Consider the following 21287-nt stretch of genomic DNA (forward strand, 5'->3'; position numbering starts at 1 on the left):
GGCCTTTCTCCTGCCTGGTTCTGCTCGCACTGTTCTTTGTGTTTCTTGGGATATCTTCTCTTGTCCATTTAGCAAACTCTACCCACCCTTCAAAGTCTGGATCAAGCCCTACTTCTCCTTCAAGGACTCTCCTAATCATGCCACCCCAAAAATGAGCATCCTCTCCTCTGTCTTTCCATTGGTCTCACTGTTAGCATCACTTCACATTTAGCACACCCTGATATTCATTTATCATTCATTTGTTCATTTATTAGGAATTTATCTCATCAGACTTCTATCATATATTATCAATATTCTCTTTCCATACTTACATTTGGTCTATGCAGTTATGTTACAAACTCTTTGGGGGAAGAAATTAAGATTTTAAACTTACTTGAATGGTCTATGCAAATATTTATATATTCATATAATATGTATATAAATCAACGAGAATGTGGCCTGTTCCATGCCTCTGTATTGTGGTACACATTGTTCCATTAGCCTGGAATGCCCTCTCCCCAGCTGTTATTGTTCCCATCTGTCAGGCAAATTCTTCTTCTTCTTTAAATAGGAGAATTAGGCTGATCTCTCCCTCCTCTGGGTCTCCTCCGCCTCCAACATATTGCTCTTGTCTGGCTCTCATGGTTTTCTTGTCTGTCTTGTTTGGTGAGTGATTTCCCCTCCTAAAAACCACTAACAATAATATACTATGCTATATTTAAGTACTTTACATTCTTCATGAGAAAAGCACTAATTAGATCCATGCAGGTGTGGTAGTCATTGTTGTGCCAAATATATCGATGAACTTTACATGCACACTCTTCGTTATTAGTACCGTATGCATCTAAAATGTGTTTCCTCTTTTCACCCTCACAACATCCATGTGAAGTCGCTCTGAAACATGACCGCACTGCATTTGAATTAATGAGTTCTGCAATTTGAGTCTCTGCCATTTTACATATTGTTCCACTTGCCTGCAATGCCCTAAGAGTAGAAAGAGATTAAGTGAATTAATCAGTAGAACACATTTGCTACACGCTGAAGGTCTGCGTATCGTTGTTCACATTTGCCATTCCTTGGGTACTGTAAATGAAATTTAGAAACGAAGAAGAATCAAGAAACTTGATTATAATAAAAATTCTCAGAAATCATGAAGATTGAGAAAAGCGATGCTAAGTGGTTAAAGTGGCATTTTCTAAGCAAATGATCCTGATTCAAATTCCAGCTCCACCTTTTTCTAGTTGAGTGCCCTTGGGTGTTATTTTATATCCCTTATTCTTAGCTCCTCCATCTACCTAGTGAAGATAATAGAAGAAGCTGACTGATAATATTGTGATGATTCAAAAAGACAATGTACATAAAATACGTAGCATGCTGTGCAGCACAAAGTAAGCCCTCTATAAGTAAATAGATGTTATTTATAAATATTATTGTTATCAAAAGACCAGAAATAGACACATGTTTTCATACTTAAAAAGAAAAATAAATTCTGGAAACAGCTTAATAGTGGACACAATATAGGCAGAGTCCTAAAAAATATTCAACAGATGACTTATAAAAAGAAAGAGGTGATCCTTTTAGGTTAGCATGTGTTTATCATGACTAAGTCAAATCCGTCAATCTTATTTCTTGACAGAGAAGGATGATTAGAGTAGTTATACCTAATGAGGGTAGTGTATCTTCATTTCTTGTGAAGTGTTATACTCTTTGGTAATTTTTCTAGAATATATACAAAATGAGAATTCTGTTAGGTAAGCTGCTTAAAGATATATCAATGGCCACAGTATCAGGTTTGCCCTCCTGTGGGAAGTAACTAGAAACCCAGACAAAAGCAATGCAATTATCATTTTTCAGACACTAGAAAACAGGCAGTGCTTGATTGTGATCCCTGAGACAAAAGATGCAAACTAGATGAGCCGTGTGGTAGGCTAAGCATTCTGTCTGGAAGAATTTCCAAGGCTGCAGCACCAGGAGAAGCAGCCCACACAAAGCATAGCAGTCTTACTGAATTGAGGAGGCAGAGATCAGAGTCTGAGTCGGCTGGGCAGCTGGAGTTTGCAGAATAGAATACCACAGAGAGGGAATCTACAAAGACCCAGAAATTTGCACAGTGATCCCCTTGAGTCTTTCATTAAGTCCTAGGCTTCACGTGCTCAAAGAAGAGAAACCCTGTGAGGCCAGACAAAGAACAGATGCTAAGGAGATGTAAACTAAACATTTCTAGAGCTCACATGAGGCTAGGAGATAGTAAAGTTCCAACTAGCCAGCATGGCGAGAGTTTGGTGATACTTGGGGCAGTCAAGAGGTGGAGAAAAGTCACGCCTTAGAAATATGGCAAAACTATCCCATGGGTAAGTTTATTTTAAAGTTAATAAACCCGCCTTTTAAAATTATTGAAACAAGTCTCAAAAGGATCAGGCTCTTGCACAAGTAATCTATGGCCTGCCTAAAGAAAATTCACTACTCCTTAGAGACAACGGAACCTAGACCCAGAACAGTTTACAATACGCGTCTCCAACACCAACCGGACATCCAACAGCAAAAACTGCTAGATACGTAACTCATCACCAGTAAATTTTAAAAAATAAATAAATAAAACAATAAGAGAACAGATAGAAACAATGGAGGTAGGAGATGAAGACTTTAAAACGGCTAATATACATATGTTTAAAGATTTAAAGGAAAACATAAACGTAGTGACATAAATTAAAGATATGGAAAAGAAGCATAATGAAAGGTGCAGAACTGAAAAAATATTACATCTGAAATGAAAAATTTCCTAAATACACTTACTTAACAGTAGATTAAACACTGCAGGAAAGACCAGTGAGGTTTTAGACAAGCAGTAGAAAGAAAAAGAGATTGGGAAATAAAAGCTCATAACACCAGCAATTTTCATACAATATAAATGAGTTTAACATGTGTGTCATTGGAGCCCCAGAAGGGGCAGCATAAAATATTTAAATAAGTCAAAAATTTACCCAAATTGCTAAAAACTGTAAGCCTACAGATCCAAAGCACCCAACAAAGATCATGTAGAAAGGAAAAAAGATTAGAAATATCATAGTGAAACTTCTGTAAATCGTAAGTAAAGTGAACATTGTGAAAGCATCCAGAGGAAAAAGATACATCATATTTAAAGAAGCAAAGTAACTATGACTGCAGACTTCTCTCGGAAATAATGCAAGCCAGAAGGCAATTGAAGGATACCTTTAAAGAAAAACAATCAACCCAGGATTCTATATTTACTGAGAACATTCCTCAAAAATAGAAGTAAAATAAAGACTTTTTTTTAACGCTTAAAGAATTTGTCACCAGCATAGCTGCCCTCCAAAAAATTGTTAATGATATTCAGGCTGATGGAAAATGACACCAGATGGAAAGACAGAACTACATAAAGAAATGAAGAGCACTGAAATAGTAAATATAACATAGATTTAAATATATTGAATTTGTAAATTAAAACTTTTCCCGAATAAACCCCAACCTCAGATGATTTTACGGGTGAGTTCTAACGGAACTATAAGGAAGAAAGAATATCTATCTCACAAAAACTTCTTCAGAAAACAGAAAAAGAGGGAACATTTGCCAACTCATTTCACAGGACAGCAGCATTGTGATACCAAAAACCCAAGAATGAAATTACAAGAGAATTTCAAACCAATCTCCTTCAAAAATATAGTCACAAAAATCTTCACAAAGTATTAGCAAGTTAAATTCAGCAATGTATAAAAATAACAGTACATCATGACTAAATGGGGTTTATACCAAGCACACAATGTTGGTTTAATGTTTTAAATTCAGCCACTGAAATTCATCATAAGAACAAAAAAAAAAAAAAAGGAGGAAATTATATAATCATCGACATTTCTTGTAGAATTTGACAAGCTGATTCTAAAATTCATATGAAAATGCAAAGGATATTTAATACATAGAGAGTAATTTTAGATAAAGAACAAAGTTGGAGGTTTAGACTACTGTTTTCAGATTTACTATAAAGCGACACTGAACAACACAATGTGGGATTGGCGTGAAGACAGGCATACGAGTCAATGGAGAGAACAGAGGGTCTAGAAATAGACCCACACATTACTTGGTTAGTTGATTTTTCAATATTTTGGTCAGTTAATTCAAACAGTTGAATTATCAGGATAATTCAATGCTGGAAACAAGTCTTTTCAACAAATGATGTTAGAAAAACTGGAATTTCTAGGGGAAACCATAAATCTTGACTTTTACTTCACATTACACATAAAAAATAACTCAAAATGGATCATCAAACTGAACCTAAAATTTACAACTACAAAACTTCTAGAAGGAAACACAGGAGAAAAAATCTTATCAATCTTAGAGCAAATAAAGTGTTAATTATAAAAGGAAAAAATAATAAATTAAACATATGAATACTTAAAATTTCTATTCTATTCTTTGAAAGACACTATAAAGAAAATAAAAAGGAAAGCCACAGACTGAGAGGTGGAAAGATGATAGATAATCTCTCTAGCTAAACGTATGTATATATACACACATATGAATTTCCACAACTTGGTAATAGCGAGATGCGTACAAACAACCCAATTTTAAAATGGACACAAAAGATTTAAACAGACATTTCACAAATGATGATATACGAATGGCCAGTAAGCACGTGAAAAGAAGCCCAACGTTGTTAGTCATCATCAAAATGAAAATTCATGGCACGGTGAGATGTCACTGAGCGCAAAAACAGCTGTGGGTAAGTATGCAGAAGAGCTCCCACACATCGCTCACGGGAAGATAAAATAGGACAACTCTTTGGAAATCTGTTTGACAGGTTTTAATCAAGTTAAGCACACACTTACCTATGACCTAACAATTCCTCTCTGAGGTGTTTACCCAAGAGAAGTGAAAGGTACGTTCACACACAGACTTGTACGAAAATGTTTGAGACTGATTTAACCACAATACCGAAAACTGGAGATAACCCAAATGTCCATCAACAGATGAATGAATAAAGAAATTGTGATAGATTCATGCGATACAATATTCCTTAGCAATACAAAGAACAAACTACCAAACCACTGATACATTCTGCCACATAACTGAATCTCAAATACATTACACTGAGTAAAAAGAGCCAGACACAAACAGGTTTATGGTTGCCTAGGTCCAGGAGGGGTGACTGCCTGAGAGGAGGCATGACAGTAATAGAAATGGTCTGTATCTTGGCCATGGTGGTGCTTATGCAGGTACATGCACTTGTCAAAACTCAAAGCGTACAATTAAAGCGGGTTCATTTTAACGTATGTAATTTATCTGTAAGTTCTACCTCAATCATGTTGATCCTAAGTCATCAAAAAAGATTACATAAATTGGATTAGAAGTACTGGGCTCTGTCCCTGGCCTTGCCCACCTCAGCACTCTTATGTAGCAAGAAATCATGATTATCAAATGTACTGGAGGCACATAGTTGGAAGAGTGTCTTTATTTGTTCATCCCACGAATATTCTTTAAGCGCCTACTGTGTTCGAGATAAATAAAAAGGAACCTGGCTGAGTCTACAGGGGGCGGGAGATGCCTCCCCGAGTCGCCCATCCAGTTGGAAGCTTAAGGACAAGCGGGTACTCTTTGCATTAGGAAGCCCACCCCTGAGTGAGAAGGGAGCATTTTGAAGAGACTAAAGGAAGCTCAGTGTGCGGAGCCCTAAAAGCAAGGGAGAGAGTGAAACAAGATGAAGCCCGAAAGGCAGGGAGTCATGTCCAAGTATATCCTGAGAACAATGAAAGCCCCCGAGGAGTCCTGGCCAGGAGCGATGAGGTGAGACCGCCGCGGTGGTGCACCAGCGTTGATGCAACAGTCCAGGTGAGAAGACTGGCTGCTTATACTCGCGCGATAGCTGTGGGGAGGCAGACACGGGGATCTATTTGCTAAATAGGAAGTACCATGGGTAGCTCTTGGTGAAGGCTGGATATGGGGGATGAGGGAGTAAGAGGGGTCCAGGACACCAGCCAGGTTTCTGCCTTGACACCTCTATGGGTGAAGCCTTCTTCAGTGAGATAACTATACAAAGATGAAGAAGCAAACTGAGGGGCAGATGGAGATGAGAGACATACCGGATCTAAAGTACCTGGAGGACCCTGATCTGGAAAGTCCTGATTCCTGGCATTCCTTGGAAGTCTGGAAGAGCTGGGCTGAGCTGTACTATGGCAACCACCTGGACAGACCGAATCATCAAAACCTTTGTGAGGATGGGATCAGACGAGCAGAAGTGAGCAGGGAGGAGGACCAATACGCAAGGCACCGCTAGAGGAAGCAGGTTCCACAAAGAACAGGGATGAGGAGGAGTGCCCAAGAGGTGGGGGAAGAACAGACAGAGGTTACACCCCAGGAGCAAGGGAGGGAAGGGAGCATTTCAAAGAGGATGCTGTTGGGCATGGCGTCCCTTCTGACTCAAAATTCTAGACCCATGCAGAAGGCCAGGGGGAGGGTTTGATCATGTCTCACCTGACTGGATACTTACAGTACAGTCTAGACACTGTTCTAAGCACCTTGCCAGAATCCTTTGATTTGATCTCTACAACAGCCACGATGGGGACAAGTGATGCTCTGGTTCTCCTGCCGGAGCCAGAACAAATACGGGACTCCCAGCTCCCACTCCAGCACCCCTTCCCCTCACTCCCTTTTCCTTGACCTACCTGTCTAGTTACGGTTTCTCCAAACTGCCCCTCAGACTAGGGGATTCAAATTCTCAGCTCCAGTAAACGCGGTTTACACCCAGGTATTTGAGACTTCGGACTTCTGGGTCTCCTTCCTGGCCCACCCTGAAGCCAGTTGACTCTGAGGCCAGAAGAGGAGGAGGCAGCTGCCAAGCAGCCTCCGGGGAAAGAGCATCTATTCCTGCAGACACCGGGGGCAGCGCCCTTCCCAGCCCCACCCTCCAGGATTCCGTTTTCCTCGGTCGCAGAACTTCTGCAGGAGGAGTTTTTATCGCTGCAACCTGCAGGGGGCTGCCCGGGGCGGCGGAGGGGGTTACATCTCCGGCTGGGTCCCCTGCACTTCGCCTCGCGCGCGCCATCCCATCCCTCAGGCTGGCCTCCTTCCCCTTTCCTTCCCGGGCCTTATATAGTCATGCGGTTTCACAAGTCCCAAGGCAGCCTGTCTGCCAACACCTCTAACCACTCAGCTGCCAAGGCAATGGCTGAGGCGAGTTGTAAACTCCGCACCGGAGCCAGACACTGAATATATCTATTTTCTGCTTCTCCAGCAAGGCACCCGAGACGGCCCGGGGGCCCGAGGGCCCGGGGTCCCTGCGCGGCTCGTGCCACAGGCCCTCCACAGAAGCTCACGGGGAGCCCAGGATGCCGGCGTGCATGGGCCGCGGGGCCCAGGACTGAGGGGAACGGGGGCCCGGGCTGGCTGCGCCCCAGTGCACTTGGACGTGAGCAGGTGCGACCCGCCGCGCTGCTCGCTCTCCCCGCGGTGCGCGCGCGCGCAGGGCTGCAGCTCTTTGTGTCTGCGGCTGGCTCGCTGTCTGCGCTAGACTGGGTGGGGTGGGGGAAGCCGGAAGCGGCAAATCAGCGTCTGGGTCTTGAAAAATGCCTAGAAGGGTGGACATTTTCATTAGAAACCCTTGCACACTTGGAGAGAACAAGCAGGCCCGCGCAGCGGCCTTCCCCTCCCGGGCTCCCTCCCTCCCTCACGACCACTCCCTACCGCCTCGCCTCCCCCATCCCTGGTCATCTGGATCTCGTTGTTCCTGCATCTCCGCGGCTGCCCGGCTACTTTTGCAGCCTGCACGTGCACAGACACACCCGTGCTCACCGCACCCACCCTGCGGCCCCTTCCCGCGACAGCCCCACGCAGCTCACAGATTCATAAGGCAATTCCTTCCCTGGTTCCAACCCCCTTCACAGAATGAGCCCTTTATTCCAAAGCAGGAATAGAAAGGGCCTTGGGTGTAGTTAACTGGAGCAATAGAAGCCACCAAGAAGACTTTTTGTATGGGAGAGTGGGTGGGCAGCTTCTGTGGCTTGGGATATTTCAGGCGCTCCCCCCTCCAAAGTATACAGCATGAACAATCTATTTCTCCATTTGGGGGGCTTCCTGAAAGAAGACTCTTAAAAGGAATGTTCAGAGAACACAGTTGACAAAATGCTTTCCCTTCACTTCACCTGAAGGTCTTTTGCTGCATTCAGTTGTTCATTTTATATTTTATACGTTCACCGATGTGCTGAAAAAACAGGCAAAAAAAATCTAGGACATTGTCTCTTTAAGAATCTAGACTAAAACACCTTAAATGAACCCTGCAGCAGACAGTTAAAAAAAAAAAAAGGCCCTTCTCTGGCCCTTGCTGCTTTTGCCATTATTCATGATGTAATTTTTCAGGTGTTAGTTTGGCAGAGAAAGATTGGAACAGGGCTTGTTGCTAGGACATGAATGAAGGAGAGGAATCCCATTGGTTCTCTGGGACTTCACAGCAGCCAATGAGAATGAAGGGGATGGAGGTAGAGAGGGGCGGGGAGCCACCCAAAAGAAAAAAAAACCCTCTCTGGCTGGACTATTATTGTATTTGCTGTGTTAAAGTAACGTGGGGGTACTGTAAATTTATGGGGTTAAGTCTATTTTTTTAAGGTGTGAGTGGGTAGTGTTGTCCGAGAGAACTAGTGCTGAAGAATGAGCAATTAAGAGGCTGCATTGTTCACACTGTCCTGGGTTTCACTAATAGCTCACTGTCACCAGCAGTCTGGAGCAGTATGCAAACGAGCCTGGGCACATTTCACACCCTTCCCTGCTGCGACACACCGTTTGTTCAGGGACTGCAATTCTGCTAGAGCTGAAGTGCGGGAGGTGGGAGTGTGGGTGCAGCGGGGTTGGATGCTTCCTCTGGTCCTGATCACCATTAGGTGAATCCCAAACAACCTCTGGCAATGTAAGTAAAATAGTTCTGTGTATGTAAACCAGGGGCTGATCATGTGACTCTGCCCAAGGCTTCAGAGTCTCCTCTCAGCTCACTGCACTGTCATCTCAGGGGGTCACGGCGAGATCTGGCCCAGCAAAAGCTCCAGTTCTGATAACAACCCCGTGTACGGACATTGCAGCAGAGAATGTCACCCAGCTTCCAGCCCCGGTGTATAAAACAGCCACTCACTTAAGCCTTTTGAGTCTCAGCCTCCCCGCTAGCAAAGTTTTGTGTGCCAGTCATGCTCAGCTGCTCGATTCTAGGCAGTTCCTTGCAAACGTGGGCAGAAAGAGCGTCTTTGATCCCTGCGGGGCCCCTTCTTTCCCTCCATTAACTGTGTAGACTTGACAATCATCCACCAACTGTACCATATTTCATTGTCTGGGCCCTGGCTGTTACCCACACCTTTTCTTTAATAAATGTGCAGGGTGTGTGATGGGTTACTTGAAACACACATGCAATAAACTGACTTCTTATTGGGTTATAGACCTGGCCAGTTTATTTACACCCCGGAGGGGGCTCTACCTCTGCCAGATTCCTAACTTCAGAGATTTTGTGGCTGGAATCCAAGAACATAAAAGGATTTCTCCTTGTAATCAGAGCATTTCCTAAGACCACAGGCAATTTCAACCAATTAACATTTCTGATTGCAATATAACATTTTAGGAGGCTCAGAAGGACCAGGAGGGCTTTGAGCCATAAGCCTTTACTGGATCCATGGCAAGAATTGATCTGACTATTGATTTATTTCTTGTGGATTTCACTGAATTCCCAAGATTTGGGAGGAAAGAGGGTGGGGCATGAACAGAAAATGGGAGGAGATAAAAGCGAAATGGGAGATTTCAAAACAGATTTTTCTTTTTCTGTTTCAGCTAAACAAATCCAGGCTCTGCCCACAGCCACCCTTCAGTTGATAGGAAACACAGCTCCAAGTGCAGACCCTAATTGCACCCTTCAGGTGACAGGTAGCATGTGTGCTTCAGTTCAAAGCCAAAGTCGAGGCTGAGTAAATCTGATTGCAGACAGTCAGCATTTCAAAATAAAAGCGTTCAACCTTAAGCCCTGAAGAGGAGCCCTCCTTGCAGCTTTTACCAGGAACCTGTGAGACGCACTTCAGCCAAGGGCTCCACTCAAACCTCGCTTGGTTCTCCGTCCTCATGAAACCTCAGGCTGCTCACAAAGCTGCCCCACCTGAACTTAGCGGAGGCTCCAGGACTACAGCCCAGGAGTATTAAAAGCACGGGACCCACGTTGCAGGCAGCCAGCCTGCAGTGAGGGGTGGGGGGCCGGGCAGCCTCCAAGGGGGACAAAAAGTTCCCAGAAGAGAGGGAGGAAGTTTCCATGGTGACTTCTCTTCCCACTTCTCCATGCATGAATCAATTAGGGGCCCTTTTATGCTTATTGGGGAAATGGGTAAAAATGGTAAGATCTGAGCTCTCTCTTTCCTGGAAAAAAGAGCGCGAGAGAGAAATATGGGGCCAGTTAAAACAATATTAGAGTTCAGTCATTTAAGCAATACAGCTTGCATTCATGGCCGGGCCCTAACTTCGAGCTTCTGCATATCCAACTTATGTATTATTAAATCGGTACAAAAGCAGTGTCATTCTTTGGTGCAAAGAACTAACCAAGGCCTTGAAAGTTAAGAGATCAGCTTACTGACACCCGGTCTGCCTGGGTCAGGAGCCAGGAGGGGACACCCTCAGTCTAAGCAGGAAAGGACCCTCCACCCACAAACTTTAGAAATGAGCACATTTTCCTCACCACTGTGTGAGCTGTGAGCTAATTATGTTTTCCTGCAAGGGAAGCAAATTATATTGATTGTACAATAAAAGCTATTGCCATTCTCGGTATATTCATCATGACTCAGAAAGATGCAAAAACACTGACTTGCTCTAAATAGCATTTTACTTTTGTCTCCAGACAGAAGTTTTTAAGGTACAGAATGACCAGAGATAGTTTTGTGAGCCAGGCATAGGGAGGATGTGTGACAGCAGAGTGGGATGTTGACCTAACCCACCATCTGGGAAGGACAGAGCACCCTTAGGGGGATGACACCCATTTCAGACTTCACAAAAGAGTTAACCTGGATGATTACATATGTATTTTTAAAACTCCTTAAAACTTCCAACAGTACCTACAGTAACAAGAAAATAACGAAGCCCACTGACATCTCTGAAAAGAAGGTGATTAATTAAAGTAATTAGGCTACACTGAATTATTAAAATATCAAGTCTTCTGGAGGGACGACCAAAAAAAAGCAGACCATTTTTGCAGTTCAAAAATGAAAACCGTATTCTGGTTCATTAGCTGAGATGGGAACTCACATGTTTTAGCCTCCAATTTTATTCACAGATGCGTAAGTGTCTAATATTTCACACCTTTGTAATGGTTCTTGTAAAAAAAAAAATTTTTTTAAAGAAAGAAGAAAACAACCACCTGACTTCAATTATTTGATTGCTTGGAGGGCAGAGGAGATCTTTTGAAGGAATGACAGTGAGTCTTTCGGGCTGACTTTGAAAATGCCCCCAGGCTTTGAAACACCAGGTGTGTTGGGACCTATGACTAGAGTCAGACTGGGGACAATGCAGGGCAGAGAGGCACCTCTTAACACATTCCTCGGCTGTGTCTTCAAAGCAGTTGATGTCTCTTTCCTTCCTACTAAATAAAATCAAGGTCCTTGGCTTGACCTTCAAATCCCTCCCCGTGATGCTCTTCCCCATCAGTCCGAAGCCTAGGAGACCTGCCCCAGGTTGGTCAGGCAAATCCCACTACCTTGTTCCAAACCATAGTCACGCCTAACTCTCTGATCCACCCTAGTCGCCCCACCTCTCAGAACCCAGCTTCCGGTCCCCTTCTCCACAAAGCCTTCTATCTTCTCCCAGATCTTCACACACAAGATCTCAGCAATCTGTGATCTAATTGCCAATCTGATCATGTCCCTCCCCTGCTCTAAAACCTTCCTTTGACCCTCTGTTCACAAGAGATGCTCAGGCAAATTAGATCTTCTGCAATTTCGCCCTAACCTATTCCTCCAACCAGTGGTTGGTGGTGGTTAACCCACCCTGGAGCCAGACAGCCTAGGTGAGAAGCCCAGCTTTTCCATACACTGGTGCAGCCTTGGGCAATTACTTCACAGCCTTGAGCTTCGACAAAGGATAATTGAGATGATTACAGAGTGAATACACATGAAGCACTTAGAATTGGGCCTGGCGTATTCTTGGCACTGCCTGGGTATTTCTCGTTACCACTATCATTAATATTATTCCTCATCACAAATCCTGCCCTCCTGCCAACTATTCACTCTCCTACTTGGCTTTTCCACCAACATGTATTGTTCATAAATTCTATCAAAGTCTACCCATCTTCAGACCCCTCTCTAAGACCATGTTCTCCAAAATCCTGTCCTGGATTCAGCCCCACTCACTATCCAGTGTCTAAACATCCTTAGCACATTATCTGTGTTTCTCTGTTGAGGTTTAACACCACCTGCTTTGTATCTCAGTTTTGTACATTGAGGATAGGGGCTCTATTCATCATTATAGTCACTCCCCATTTGTAGCAGAAACCATTAGTGCGCATCAAAAATTTCAAATGTTCCATATTTTCCAGCCTCTCTTGCATGACTTCAGGGTCCTATGACTAGTTTAGGTCAACAGGCTCTAAGCAAAAGTGGCAGATATCACCTTTAGGCTGAAGGTTGAAAGCCAGTGTGCCTCATCCATCCTACTCTTCCCTTCCTTGGAAACCTTAGCAGTCACCTGTCCCCTAAAAGTGCAACTGCAAGATGACAGGCTTCCATCAGTATGGGTCTCTGAGTGACTGGGTGGAGCTGACAACTCTTATTGGATGTGTTACCTGAACAAGAAACAAACCTTTGTTGTGATAAAGCTCTGAAATGTGGGGATTGTTGTTACTTCAGCATAGTCTGGCTTATCCTGACTATTATACCACTCCAACTTTTCAACACTTGATATGGGAAATTTAGCACATAGGAGGTATTTAATATTCAAATTCTGAATGTATAAAATAGAAAATGACTCTAAAAAAAGAACACATCTTTTAGTTTAATGTTGCTCAGTCCAGCTTCAAGCATTTTATCTTAATTCCTTCCTTAGAATGCATACTCTTTGGGGGCTTTCTCTCTTGGCCAAAGGACCTGGCATAGCACTGAACATGTGCTTAGTAAGAGCTGGTGATTAATGAAGGGTCAGCTTCAGTTCACCAGCTCACAAAAACCCACTCTATTGACATGGCTTGGTAGCTGGAGCCGGTTCCTCCCAAGTTGCTTCTGACTCTCCGCCCTGCCGGGATTTAGTGAGATGACGGCTGAGCCCTGCAGTGGCTGTCTCAACTCCAGAGAACTCAGTTCTTCAATCAAGAGGACAAAAGAGTTATAAATGTTTTTCAACACTTTTTAACCCATACCTCATTAGTCAAGATTTTATTAGGAACTCAGCTAAGCAGTTTATAGTATAAACATTCACTTCTACACATCTAAGTACAATGAATTTATTTCTGAAGAGTACCTCCTTTTTTCCCTCATCTGTCTATAGATTCTTTTTTTTTTGACTGAAAATTTATTATTTTTTAATCAAAATATAGTTGATTTACAATATTAGTTTCAGATATACAGCATAGGGATTCAGATTTTGTTGGGGTTTTTTTGTTTTTTTACAGATTATATTCTATGAATAGTTATTATAAGATAATGGCTATAATTCCCTGTGCTATATAAAATATCTTTGTTGTTTATCTATTTAATACATAGTAATTTGTATCTCTTAATCTTATACCCCTTCTTTGCCCCTCCCCACGAGTAACCACTAGTTTGTTTTCTGTATCTGTGATGCTGTTTCTATTTTGCTATATGCATTCATTTGTATTATTTTTTTATGTTCCACATATAAGTGATATACAGTATTTGTCTTTCTCTGACTTACTTCACTAAGCATCATACTCCCTAGGTCCGTCTACGTTGCTGCAAATGGCAGCATTTCATTCACTCATTTTTTTAAATACCTTTATTGTGGTATGATTCCTATACAAAAAGCTACACATATTTCAAATGTACAATTTGGTGAATTTTGATAGACGTATACACCACCATCAAGATAGCTAACATTTCCACCACTCCCCAAGAGGTGCAGTTTTCAAAAGATTCTGATATGCACCGGCTGGATGGAGATGTAGCCGAGTGCCCGTAACAGTCCAGTGTTCTGCTATTTTCATCCCAGAAGGATGAACCAGGAATCACATGTGATTCTTCTGCCCTCAGAGAACCTTTGTCTGTGGTGGAATCTAAGAAGCTGGGTTCAAGTCCCAGATACACCTGATGGGTAACTCATTCCTTTTATGTCTCAGTTACCATCTGCAAAAGGGGAGGAAAAAAGAGCCCTCTTTCTCTTCCCTTCCCCTTCGGAGAGCAAGGGATGCAATGGGAAAATGCGTTTTCCTGTTGGTTTCCTAATAAAAGCCCATTTTCCCTAGAACAGTCATATAAATATACGAGACAAATCTACCTTTCAGGGGTGTCACATACAACTGGAGTGTATATTTTGACTCCCAATGAGAATTCAACGCTCAGAGATCTAGACCTCATGCTCCTCCTCACTGTCAGGGTCATGGAAAGTTTTCCTACACAAGGAAAGACTAAAATAAAATCGAATAGAAACAACTCAACTCAGAAGAAGAAGGGTAAACTTTGGGGTTTCTCTACTGACTGGGCTTTATGAAAAAACATTAGTTAAGAGGGGGCATATTGGGTCAACTCAGTTGGGGAAAGCTCTGGGGTCATGCCATAAAACCAAGATGCCATAAACCCAAAGCCACCTCTTCCACTTGAAAAAGGCTGAACTTCTTTAGAGGCAGGACAGCTCAAGAATAGACATCATCTGGGGTGAGATAAACCAACCAAACTGGGCTCCTTTCCAGAATATCAGAACCTTATATGGAGCATCCAGGATCCTGGTAATTACCATCATCCCGACTTGGAAAGTCCACCAACGGCAGATTATGCCACGGGTCCCAGGCATCTCTCAACTATCCTCTTAATTGGTTTTATTCTGTGCCAGCTGCTCTCCAAGCCTCTAAATGCCAGTTTGTCCTGTGGGGCATTGCTCCTGAGTGGACAGAACTAGCTCCGAGCTGCCAGGGCCACCAGGATGTCAGATTGCTCTAAACCCCTAAATGGGCAAGTTCAGAACATCTCAGAGGGGATGGGATGGCTGAAGGTGAGTCCTCTCAGCCAGGAGAGATGGACTCATTGGGTCACTGCTTAAATATGTAACAGGGATGCAAAGCTGGTCTCCTGAGCCAGGTGGGAGCCAAGGCTGGTAATTAAGAGGTAAGTGACACTGGAGCCAGTGGGCTGGGAATTAACTAAGCAGATGGTGGAGGTGGAAGTGCAGTTGCTCCCCAGCCAAGTGTCCTTGTGCACACATGACATTGCTGGTTAAGTGTCCTACCAAGGCTCCAGCTCTTTGGCACAGCGATGCAATGTCCTGTCTCCTGCTGGATGGAGACAAGCCACACCCCACCCACCCCTACATCTCCCCCAAAGCACGTCAGAAGCAGAGCCTAGCTCAGCCACAGAGGTCTCTGCTTGGGGGGCATTTTATTCTCCTGCTTGACCTTCGAGATTTTTTTTCCCATTCGTTAGACAATGAGCAAGTATCAGTTAGGTATCCAGCTTTGTGCTATACCCTGGTGACTCTAAAATAAGACATGAATCCTGCACTCAAGGAATTCAGTCCAGTAACAGAGACAGACAAGGAAACAAGTACATTAAGGTGATACAGCTTCCAGTAGAGAAACTTCGCGTGGCTGACCGCTGACTTCCTCTGAACAGTCTCCTCTGGCTCTGAGGATATCGCACTCACCTGGTTCTCCTCCTCAATCAGTGGCTTTGCCCTCTCAGTTTCCTTTGCTGGATCCTCCTTCTCCATATCTCTACATTTCAGAAAGTCCCAGGGCTCCATCCCTGGCCCTCCTCTCCCCTGGGTGATAGCAAACCTGTGGCTTTAAGTACTGTCCACACACTGACAATTCCCAAATGTCCATCTCCAGCCCAGACTTCTCCCCTGAGCTCTGTTTCATACATGCAATTGCGCCATGGTGTCTGTGCTTGGATGCCTCATAGACATTTCAAGCTTTCTTATTATTTATCTATTGATTTCCCTCCCCCCTAAATCTGCCCCCACCTCTACCACCAAACTATCACTCCCTCAGTACTTGGGCAAGCCTCAGTTGCTCAAATAGGAAACCCCAAAATTATCTCTGCTCCTGCCCTCCTCTCATGTCCTTTCTCATCCGTCAATAAATCCAGAATAAAATCCTGAATCTGCTGCTTCTCACCCTCTCTTCTGCTCCGCCTCTCATAGTGGTTGTGGACTCATCCCCAGAACAGGCAGAGGCAACCTTTTCCACATAATTTCAGAAGTTGCAGAGGAGGAGGGGTTTTTTGATACATTCCAGGTTAAGAACCCAAGTCATTGGCTGCTATAAATGAGTGTTTATATCTGTTTAACAGTTTTAGATGTTAAGCTACTTAGGGACAGGAATCCTTCTTGTAATTATCTCAGTAGGACACCTGGCACAGTGCCTCATACAGCTTAATCCCTTAATTAAGTCTCTTTGAATATAATATGGAGAAGAAAATTACCCATTCATCCAATAAATATTTATTGAACACATACCATGTGCAATGCCTGTTGTTGTGGGGATTACAAAGATTTAGACAAAACACACGGAGAAAGTGAGGCAGCCACACGATGAATGGCGTGGTCAGAAAGGGGAAAGCCAGTGCTAGCTTCGGGGGCTGCATTAGCAAAGACGCAGATGTGGAACAAGACAAGATAGGTCTGTTGAAAAGTAAGGCAACCCCACCTGGCTACACCAGAGGGATGGTACCAGAGGCTCGGCTGGGAAAGTGGGAACAACTCTCAAGCAGCATGTGGCTGAGCTAGCAGGAGGGACAATTTGGCACTATTCAAAAACTATTCATTCATAAAAAGGTGCCACGCAGCCCCCTCTATTGCCCATATTCATGTTAGAAGAAAGAACACGGCTCCAAAGCACTTAGAGGGCAGTGGGGCGCTGGGGTGCTGAGGTGCTTAGTCGTGTACTATGTGTAAGTGTCGCAGGTGTGCGCCATGGCCTTCCAGCATGACTGGAGGCTCTTTGAGGGTGACTGTAATAATGCTATCCTTACTGCAGTAGTTGAGAGCTTACAAAACACTTTAACATGCATTATCTTTCTCAATCCTCAAAACCTCCCATTGAAAGAGCTGTTATTCTATCCACATTTTGCAATAAAGAAATTCAGATTTAAAGAAAGGGTGAAGGAATCTACATCACTGAGCATCTACCAAGTAACCAGGGTTTGTCAAACATCTTTCACGCATTCTTCACTGAAATGCCACGAAGTGGTGCATAGATATTCCTAGTTACAGGCACAGAAACTGAGGCTCGGAAGAGCTGATACACAAGTAAGTGATCTATCCAGACTCTGAGACGGGGCTGCCCCGCCTACCACTAGCGACGCGAGCAGGGCGAGACACCCAGCAGACGTTTGATAAACACAGCCTGAACCTGTGGACTAACGGACGGCAGGATTAGTGGTGGGACAAAGCCCCTTCATGTTGACATAGAACCTTCTAGAATCATAGCAACTCAAGGAAAGGCCCCTGCAGGGAAGAACTCTGGGAAACTTGAGCAAAATTAACTTCAAACTTCTCCCCCCCCCCCGTCTCCTCTAGGGCACCTGAGGTCCCGCACGCAAAGCTCGCCTAGCGCCTGCCTGGGGCCGCTTTGACAGTCCGGCTGGTCTGTCTCTCTTTTAATGGCGCTTCGCCCAGTGCCCACAGTTCCAGCTCTCTGTTCTGATGGCAGTGGACCTGGGCACCCAAGACAAGGGAAGAGAAATGTCCTAAAATCATGAAACTAGACCATTACAGCCTTCTTATCGCCAGTCCTCTGAATGGCAGGCAGAGGATGGCTGCTTCTGAAGCCAGAGAATTTAGAGAGAATATTTCGAAGGGAACAGGTCTTGGGAAATTGCATTTACTACCGGACTATTCTTTTGCATAGCCACTTTCATTTAAGGCACTCGGTTGAATACAACCTCTCTCACTCCAACCGCACTCCCTTTCCCGGGCTCTCTCTCTACCCCAATTTATCTGATAGAAGCTGAGGATGAAATCGGTTCTGCGGTCCTATGAGAAGTTGGGGCAAAGGTGGGACAGAGATCGAGAGAGCCTTGAGAAAAAGGATCAATGTCTAACATACAATTTCCTGCTCTCTTAGCTCCTGGCTCAGTGTTTTATTCACAAGAGTTGCTTGATAAGTAATCGGAATTTCACTGAATTGAAATAAACTAAAATGGCACCGTGAATAGTGCTCAGAAGAGTATGGGTATGTGATCCTTTGGTCACAGACTTAGTCATTTGTAGAAGGATTCTTGTGCTTCTAGGTTAGGAAGGTGGATAAAGCAACGAGAAGCCCTCTCTATCAACAGGGTCGAGTCCCTAAGCCCAGGTGGGTTGCCAGGTGTCCATTCTTGGTCAATGGAAAGGGTCACCAAAGCCACTTCCAATTGTCCCACATGGGATTTAAGCTACTATTTGATCTAGCATGTAACTTGTATTTTCTACAAGAATCTCACAAACATGGTCAGCTTGGTCCTCAATTAGGAAAGCGCTGGAGACTCATTTCCTACCCTGCAGGGACAGAGCCTAGGGGTGGGGGGTGGGGTGGCAGGGACGAAGAGAATATTTTGAAAACAGTAATCAAGGAAACATTGCCAGGACAGAACGTACAAGCCAACACAATTACCCGCCATCTGTTATATGGACTAAGGATGGTTATTTAGTGATCAGAACAGACCCCATGGTTCCTGGCCTGGGCTCCTCATGGAAGCTGCTTTGTGTTCTGAAGTTGGTTCTTTTGACTCTCTGCACACAATTCACCTGGTGTGTGAAAGGAAGGTGAGATGGCCATGCCTCTGCAGATGCGATGACAATGCATTTCCCATAAAGACTGGGCAGAAATACAACTCTAGCAATCTTTGGATTTTGATTAGTTTGCTGCATATTTGGCGGATCTGCTAGTGAAAAAGGGCCACGTATAAGAGTAAAGCCTGGTTACTATGGTTTATGACTCAATTCCGTTCCCAGGCTCTGTGTTGATACATTCTGAAATCCCACCGCAGTTTCAAAGGCAGAGTTGATCTCTTTCACATGCATCCGAAAAACAGCTTCCCAGAGGAACAGCACTGGAGACTCACCGTCTTAGGAGCCATACTTGAAACAAATAAACCCAGAGATGGAACTTCAACAAGGTAGACGCTCTGCGACCTATTTATGGCTGGTGGTTTCTACACCAATAGTCAGTTCTCAATTATGCACTGAAATAAGGGATCAATGCTGCAGAAATTTGGATGACAGTGAAAAGGTGAGATTCCTCTTTGTTCACTGCTTTACCCACTCATTCTCTCAATAAGCATTAATATAGTACCTACTGAGTACCAGGTTGTAGGCTAAGTCCTGGAGATTCAAAGCTCACTAAGACATGGTATTTGTCCTTTAGGAACTAATGACCTAGGAGGGCAAACTGACAAAAAAAAAATTACAGTACAATATGCTCAATACGATAAAGGGACACAGATTTGCTCTGAGAACACAAAAGAAGAAAGCTCTTATCCTCTGCATTGGTGAAGCCCCACCGAGTCTAATCCAGCTGAGGTGGGTCCCTGCGCTGAGCTGGGCAGCATCCAGGCCACTCTTCTGCAGCCATGATCCATGGAGCCAGCAAAATGAGCTAATCTGAAGAAACCAATGGACCTCAAGAACACTGACTGAGGACTGTAGCTAGCAGAGCCCGAGGCAAGTGTTGAGAGTTGAACTGTGGTGCCTAAGGACTGGAAATCCCAAAAGGAGAAGAATAAGATGCATTTGGGTCAAATCTAGAGAAAGCAGTTAGAACTGGCCACTGTCAAGGTTGGCCTTATGTGCTCCTCACAACATGGCCAATGAGCATGAGTGAGTTTCACAAACAGGAATGGAAAAGGAAATAGTGACAAATTCTACCTGCAGAAGTTGGAGAAAATTTTAGACACTTATAAAGCAAACAGTTATAGATGTAGAATTAAGTATATGCTTGGTTTATCTTTTCTTGAGAAGGTCAGAGTTTGAAATTTTTTCCTTAGGTATTGAAGGCCACCCATCATCAGACACCAATGAATATTTAGATCCCAGTACCTGCCTTCACACACCTATCATCTTCTGGTTACACTGGACAACTTCCTGCTCTGTAATTTTGCTTCAGTTGTCCCCTCAGCCCCAAATCCCCTGCCCTTTTCCTGTTGAGACTGTACACAGCTTTCTGTACTAACACAAATATTGCCCATGTGGGAAGACACCCCTCACCACCACCAACATCCTAGGGAAAATGAGCCATTCTTTACTCTGGGCTTCCAAGATTTACTACTCCCACCTCCACTGGCCGCCCATTGTGTTCCACCTTGGATTACACATAGCAACATTCACATGTCTTTTTGCCCCTGGTAAAGAATAAATGGAAGGTAAATGGTATAATCCTTGAGGACACAGGCACTTCTTTTTAGTCTTGCTTTTTTATTTTGAAATCTTGTCATCCTCAGAAAACTGAAAAACTAGTCAATGAACATCCAAGACACTCCACCCTTGATTCACCGACTGCTAACATTTTGATACATTTGCCATTTTTGTTTTCCTGAGTCACCTGAAGATAAGTTGCAAACATCAAGACACTCATCTTTAAATACTTCAGCATGCCTCTAATGATGAGGACTTTCTCCTGTAAAACCACAATACTATTACCACATCTAAAAAATTATCAATAATCCCATTATGTATTCTACATTCAGATTTCCCTAATTGTCTCAACAATGTCTTTTATAAGACATTTCCTTTTGGATCTAGGCTCCAGTCAAGGTTCACACATTGTATTGGGTTATAAAGCTTCTTTAGTCTTTTAATCTGGAAGAGTTATTCCTGGGTATAAGCATTTCTTACTCATTTTTTTTTTTAACATAGTGAGTACTTAATACATGTTTAATGATGGAAGAAATAATTGATGGACAAATGAACCCCAGTGATGCAAGATCCCCTGGGCAGTTCCTCCAAGAAGAGACAGAATTCTACTGGAGGGACTTACAACAAGTGTCTTTTGTGAAACCACCAGGCACTGAGTAGGGAACAAAGTCGTTACCCTCCCATGGCTGTTTATCTTCAGACTTTCCCCTTAATAGTCATGAACTAGTCCTTAGGCCACTGGGAAATAGCTCTAGAATAACTGACTTCAGGAGAGAAGAGAATCTGGTCCCTCACAACTG

The 21287-nt window shown here is 43.7% G+C and overlaps 1 long non-coding RNA gene across 1 annotated transcript; it reads left to right on the forward strand.

The window, feature by feature from the left end:
* Positions 1-12: 12 nt before the first annotated feature.
* Positions 13-17393, forward strand: LOC116661162. The gene is made up of 3 exons (XR_004316935.1): positions 13-94; positions 5753-5754; positions 17382-17393. It is a non-coding gene; the product is annotated as an uncharacterized LOC116661162 (long non-coding RNA).
* Positions 17394-21287: the final 3894 nt, after the last annotated feature.

Source organism: Camelus ferus, chromosome 33, assembly GCF_009834535.1.
Source record: "Camelus ferus isolate YT-003-E chromosome 33, BCGSAC_Cfer_1.0, whole genome shotgun sequence".
In the NCBI taxonomy this organism is placed as follows: Eukaryota; Metazoa; Chordata; class Mammalia; order Artiodactyla; family Camelidae; genus Camelus; species Camelus ferus.